General features: G+C 49.6%; 1 pseudogene; it reads left to right on the top strand.

Annotated features, from left to right (window-relative positions):
• Positions 1-3875: 3875 nt before the first annotated feature.
• Positions 3876-4856, top strand: LOC119277614 (annotated as a pseudogene).
• Positions 4857-6872: the final 2016 nt, after the last annotated feature.

The following is a 6872-nucleotide window of genomic DNA, read 5'->3' on the forward strand; positions in this document are numbered from 1 at the left end:
GCTGGAATGGAGTGATTTACCTCTTGATGCAACTACAGGGATGACTTGGCTGAGCTCAAGCAAAGATTTCCCAGGTTACCAGCTCAGGGACAAGTCACAACTCAAGAAGGGGGGTGTAGCAGCTCAAGCTAAAGGAAGAGCAACGTCAAGCGGGAAGAGAAAGCTTCAACTTGTGGGCCTCGAGATCGTCCACTTGACAAGCTAGGTTACCCCGATGGCGTGCAAACCCAAACTGGGCCTCTTATGTGTAACTAGTCCGACCGCTTAGCTATATAGTTTCTGCTCTGTTCCATTCTTGCTTGGCTTGGAGGAAAGGAAGGATTTGGCATGGATTCGAATTCCAAACTCATTGTAACCCAGACTCACTCTGAGGGTGGATGAGAGGATAATTAAGAGAGAAACACCATTTCCTGTCATTCAAAAGTAAGAGAGAGCTTAATCCTTTTACGAGCCTCCACTCTTGCTTCGTAAGCATATATCGATTACTAAACAACTAGAGGTCTCAAAAGCCCATGGCACTAGCACACTTTGGTAAAGCTATGTCTCTGGAAACTAAAGTGGAGGCGGAACTGAGACTGAAAGAATTGCTTTGAAAGGAAGACTTGAAGTGAGCGCTCAAAGCTAAAGTTCGAAAGGTCGTCCAAGGGGACGACAACACTCAATTCTTTCATATGATTGTGAATGGCAAGCATAGGAAAAAGAAAATCTTTCAGCTAGAGCAAGATGAGGGGATGATAGTGGGACAAGAGAACCTAAAATTATACATCACCAATTATTATAAACAGTTGTTTGGGGCTCCTGATGATAGTTTTGTATCCTTAGACGAGTCGAGGGTTGACGATATACCTCAACTTGCGACGGGTGAGAACGAGATCTTAACTGCCCAGTTTTCGGAGAAAGAGGTGTTTGAGGCAATTTCACAGATGAAGAATAATAAAGCCCCTGGACCAGATGGATTTCCGGCTGAGTTTTATAAAAGGTGTTGGCATATTATTGAGGGTGATTTGCTTCCAATGTTCAATGATTTGTTCTCTGGGCATTTGCAGTTATTTCACTTGAATTTCGGAATGACAACTCTGCTCCCTAAGAAAACAGATGCGGTGCAGATTGAGCAGTTCCAACTGATATGTCTTCTTAATGTCAGCTTTAAAATCTTCACCAAGGTGGGGACTAATAGGCTAACGCAGATTGCACATAGTGTGGTGCAGCCGTCTCAAACAGCCTTCATGTCGGACAGAAACATCCTAGAAGGGGTTGTGGTCCTTCACGAAACTCTCCATGAGATCCACACAGGAAAACTAGATGATTGGTTTTTAAGGTGGATTTTGAGAAAGCGTACGCTAAAGTTAAATGGCCATTTCTCCAGCAAGCTTTGCGGATGAAAGGATCCGATCAGTCCTGGAGAAAGCGGGTAGACTCCTTCACGAAAAAGGCAGTGTCGGAATCAAAGTGAATGATGATATAGGTCATTATTTCCAGACACATAAGGGTCTAAGACAGGGAGACCCGATGTCACCTATTTTGTTCAACATAGTAGTAGGCATGTTGACGATTCTAATAGGAAGAGCTAAAGAAAATGGCGAGGTAGGTGGGCTCGTCCCGCATCTTTATGGAGCATGATCTGGCTAAAGCAAGAAACATGAAGCTTCTGCTATGCCTATTCGAGTAGTTATCGGGGCTAAAGATTAACTTCCATAAAAGTGGATTGTTCTGCTTTGGGAGAGCTAAAGACGAACAAGAAGCTTATAAAAAGTTGTTTGGATGTGAATTAGGGTCGATGCCATTTACGTATTTGGGCATACCGATTCACCATCGCAAGCTTTCTAACATCAAATGGAAGTGTATTGAGGATCGATTTGAAAAGAAACTAAGTTGTTGGAAGGGCAAACTTATGTCATATGGAGGCCGACTAATTCTCATTAATTTGGTGCTCACGAGCATGCCAATGTTTCTTTTGTCCTTCTTTGAAGTCCCAGTTGGGGTCCGGAAAAGACTGGACTTCTATCGATCTCGTTTTTTCTGGCAGAGTGATGAGTTAAAACAAAAATATAGACTTGCTAAATGGGATATTATCTATAGGCCAAAAGACCAAGGTGGGCTTGGAATTGAAAATTTAGAGGTGAAGAACAGATGTCTTCTCAGCAAGTGGTTGTACAAGCTATCTGTAGAGACGGATGCCACATGGGCCCAGATTCTGCGTAATAAGTACCTTCATACTAAAACCTTATCTCAGGTGATGGTCGGACCGACCGATTCACCGTTTTGGGAAGGACCGATGAGAGTGAAATCAACATTTTTTCATAGGGCAAAATTCATTATTGGTAATGGTACTTCCACGAGATTCTGGGAGGATTTGTGGTTAGGGGAGACACCCCTAGCTATCCAACATCATTCTCTCTATAATATTGTTCAGCGTTGAGATGCTTAAGTTGCAACAGAACTATAGTCCAACCCCCTCACTATTCAATTCAGGAGGACTTTAGCGGGAAACCGTTGGGAAGTTTGACTCCATCTTGTGAGAAGATTGATGAATGTTAACCTCTCTCAACAGCCAGACCAATTGCACTGGAAACTAACTCAGAATGGAGTGTTTTCAGTAAAATCCATGTATTTGGATCTTATTAACTCTGGCACTATCCCTCGACCTTTGCATATTTGGAAAGTCAAAATGCCCTTAAAAATTAAAGTGTTTATGTGGTTTGTCCACAAGCAAGTCATTCTAACTAAGTACAATTTGACAAAACGTAACTGGACGGGATCGCGAAGATGTAGTTTCTGCGAACATGATAAATCTGTCAAACACTTCTTTCTCGATTGCTTGATGTCAAAAAAATTTATGGCGGTCTGTTCACATAGCGTTTAACATTACTCCTCCGAATACCATCCATACGTTATTCGGGACGTGGCTGGATGGAGTACAATCAGAAACCGTGGAACTTATTCGTGTAGGAGTATGTGCTTTATTATGGGCTATATGGAATTGCAGGAATGATTTGGTTTTTAACAGAACAACACATATTCATTTTTTGTAGGTTATTTTTCGGGCCACTACACTGATCCGTATGTGGTCGCTACTCACTCCGACGGATGCCAGGGAGCATATGGTTACTGGGTCTATCCGTTGGGAGACGGTAGCACGAGCTATCTTCAATAGGTGTTTAGTTTGCTATCTTTCTTTATTCCGCCGGTTGTGGCTATCCCGTTTTTTTTGCTTTTAGCTCTTTATGAGCCTTTTTGTATTTCGAGACCTGAAGACTGTTTTGCACTATTTGCTTTTTAGTAAAATGGCCGCATGCATCTTTTTGATGCAGAAGCCGGGGATAACCTCCTTTTCAGAAAAAAAAAATGCCTCCCCACTTTGGCCGATGCATCTTCCGCTTGTGCTCATCTCCTCCCCACCAAAACCGTGCCACAATGTTTGTAATCTCATCTTGCACTTCCATATTGACAACTTGAAACAATTCATATTAAGTTGGGATAGCTTAACAGATGGGTTTAATCAGGAGTTCCCATCGCTGTTTAACTTTCTGTACATAACTGGTGCTGTCATTTTGTGATGTGGTTTGTACTTTCACCGTTGGATTTGAACTTTAGAGGCTCGATATTTGGCGCGCGGTCCACTAATCGCACCGGTGTTCTGGCTGGTATGAAGAGGTGTATATGCCGTTTGCTCCATTTTCTTGCAAGTCGACGTTCAGCTCTCTTCGTCGGAACATGGCGTGCAAGTCAAAGCCGGCAAGCGGAACTTTCTCTCCAAGCCAAAAAAAGGAAGAAATCAAGAAAGGAGAGAAAGAACGTGCGTACAAGACGAAAAATCCTCAAGCAATGTGCCGAAATCGGAAACGCCTCCGTGGAGCAACCCACGCCGCAGCTAACACACCATACCTCGTCCACTCATCCGAATCTCTCGCTTGTTCTTAAGCCCCAGCGCCGCCGAGCCAGATCAACATTCACCCAACGAGCCCATCCCAGCTAGCTCAAAGACCTCCGTTGAGCCCTCCATCGAACAAGCCTCGCCGCCCCTGTTGCCATTCGCCGCGACTGACGCCGACCATGGGTTTGGCCATGGGCAAGCTGATGCTGGGGAAGATCATCGTGGAGACGCCGAAGCACGAGGTGCTCCACACCGGCGACGGCTACGAGATCCGCAAGTACCCGCCGTGCGTCCCGCCGAGGTGACCTACGACCCCAAGGAGATGAAGGGCGACCGCGACGGCGGGTTCCAGGTCCTCGCCAACTACATCGGCGCCTTCGGCAAGCCGCAGAACACCAAGCCGGAGGCGATCGCCATGACGGCGCCGGTCATCACCTCCTCCGGCGGCGGCGAGGCCGAGCCGATCGCCATGACGGCGCCGGTGATCACCTCCTCCGAGCCCGAGCCGGTGGCCATGACGGTGCCGGTGATCACGGCCGAGGGCCGGGAGGAGAAGGCGGGCAAGGTGACGATGCAGTTCCTGCTGCCGTCCAAGTACGCCAAGGCGGAGGAGGCGCCGCGGCCGACGGACGAGCGGGTGGTGCTGCGGGAGGTGGGGGAGCGCAAGTACGCGGTGGTGACGTTCGGCGGTCTGGCCGGAGACAAGGTGGTGGCCGAGAAGGCGGAGGGGCTCAAGGCCGCGCTGGAGAAGGACGGGCACGCCGTCACGGGCCCCTTCGTGCTCTCCCGCTACAACCCGCCGTGGACGCTCCCGCCGCTGCGCACCAACGAGGTCATGTCCCCCGTCAAGTGATGATCAGGCCACCTCATGTATGCAGCTACCGTGTGCTAGTATTCCATTAGCTTGTAGTATTTCCGTTTCGTTTAAGCTGGCACGTCACGTGTTTGGTTAGCACAATAAATAATTGAGTTGTCTGCTGAACGGAGAGTCGCGTTTTCGCACACGGGAGTGCGTGCTCCTGGTTTTCAAAATGTCTTTTAAACGTATTTTGAAATGTTAAAAAATTCCAAACAAAAATTTGGCGGATACGTCTTGATATTGTACATGCTCACAAAGTTGTCTCGTGAAAAACCGACAAGTTATGTGTCGTGTTTGAAAAAAATAAAATTTAATGTTAAAAAATGCTTTTGACAAGACAACTTTTTGTCTTTTTACAGAAGCCACACGAAATACTGGGTTTCTCTAAAACTTGACTTGTACACATATAATATGAAGATGTATTCGTCAAATTTCTGTATGGAATTTCTTCATATTTTTTCCGATGACAGAAGCGCACACTCTCATGTGCCGAAGCGAATTTCTCAGCTGAATGTTGATAGCTTCAGTTGATACGCCCTGATCTTGACGTGTCCCACCCTGGACGAACTGACGAAGACATATATTTATCACTGCAAAACAGCAACACCTCAGACATTCACAACTCGTTAACTAAATTGGAATCAGAAACTCTCAAACTCAACGTGTCCGTGCTACTTCCTCAAACAGTGGATTGGCGTAGCAGAGTTCCGCCGCCTCGCACAAGAAGAAAACAGAGTACTCTGCTATGCTCAATAGACTGCTCATTTTTATTCTTCTGCCAGATCCAAAAAAGGAGAGCAAGCTATATGACTTTGATGGGAGTGTAAACATAGTACATCCATTGAAGAAGCTGAAACAATCACGAACAATAAAAAGATTCCATCGACGTTGAAGTTCTTCGTCTCTGGCTCTACTTACCGAAAAAGGCTTTCGCCCCGCTTTATATATAAAGCACAATCCACAACAGCACGGTACAAATGCACGTCACCAAAACACACGCAGACACCCAAGACAGGATACAAAGATGCTGAACGCAGCAACACCTCCCCTAGCACTACAATAGCAACCGGGGTCCACCGCCGTGAACACGCCACTGCCATGAGATGAAGCCACAAATGACGAACTATGCGCTCCAAGGCGGCGCCTTCAGGAAGGAAACGACACCGGAGCGCCGCCACCACCCGACCCGAGGGTCAGAGTTTCCCCTAGAGCAACACGAGGGCAATGAGAGCCGCGACGACGCCTTCAGGAAGGGAGCGAGATTCGCCGCCGCCGGTCCGTCCGAAGAAAGAGCGGGTTTTCACCCCGGCCAACACTCACTGCCACCGAACGCCACACCCCGGAAACCACACCGGCCCCACGGCCATAGTCACCGGCAGCACCGAGCCACGGGCTCTGCCTATGAGCATCGCGCAACCACCACCAGGGCCGCCGCCCCGACATCCAAGTCCTAAACACCACCACACCCAAGAGCCACCGCTACCCTAAACAAAGAGACTGAGCGCCCCCAAGCATCTGGCCTCCATCGACTCGTCCCGCTGCACCGTGCGTGAGACGAGCTCGGTCCTGTCGCCAGGCGCGAGACGAGCGCGGTCCTGCAGCCGTGCGCGAGACGGACTCGGTCCTGCTGCTAGGCACGAGAAGAGATCGGTCCTGCAGCCCGGGCGCGAGACGAGCAATGGACCAAAGCTGGGGACGAGCCAACCCTCTGACGAAGATTGCACCCGGGCACCGAGAGGGGGGGTCGAAGGCCTGCACAAGCCGCTCACCGACGGGCCGACGCTGAAGAAGTCCAGCCGCCGCTGTGAGACGAACCCGACCACCGCCAAGAGCCACCACCACGCCGTGGCAGCCCCATCCACACCGCGCACAGCCCGCAACACCTGCCATCGCCGGATCGGCCAGGGGTCGGCAGGCCCGTCACCACCAGAGAGCGCAGCAGCAGGGGCGGGCACTGGAGCCGGCCACCACCTGTAGCTAGCCAGCGCCCCGCCGCCGCAACGTTAGATCTGAGCCGCGCCCAAAGCCCCGCCTCCGAGAGCAGAGAACGCCCTAGCCCGCACCAGCCACTCCATGCCGCCGCCTGCAGGCCGCGCCCCCGTCGCCAGCCGCCGCCGCCGCGCCCTGAGCTGGCGTCGC

Source organism: Triticum dicoccoides, chromosome 3B (assembly GCF_002162155.2).
Source record: "Triticum dicoccoides isolate Atlit2015 ecotype Zavitan chromosome 3B, WEW_v2.0, whole genome shotgun sequence".
Taxonomy (NCBI): Eukaryota; Viridiplantae; Streptophyta; class Magnoliopsida; order Poales; family Poaceae; genus Triticum; species Triticum dicoccoides.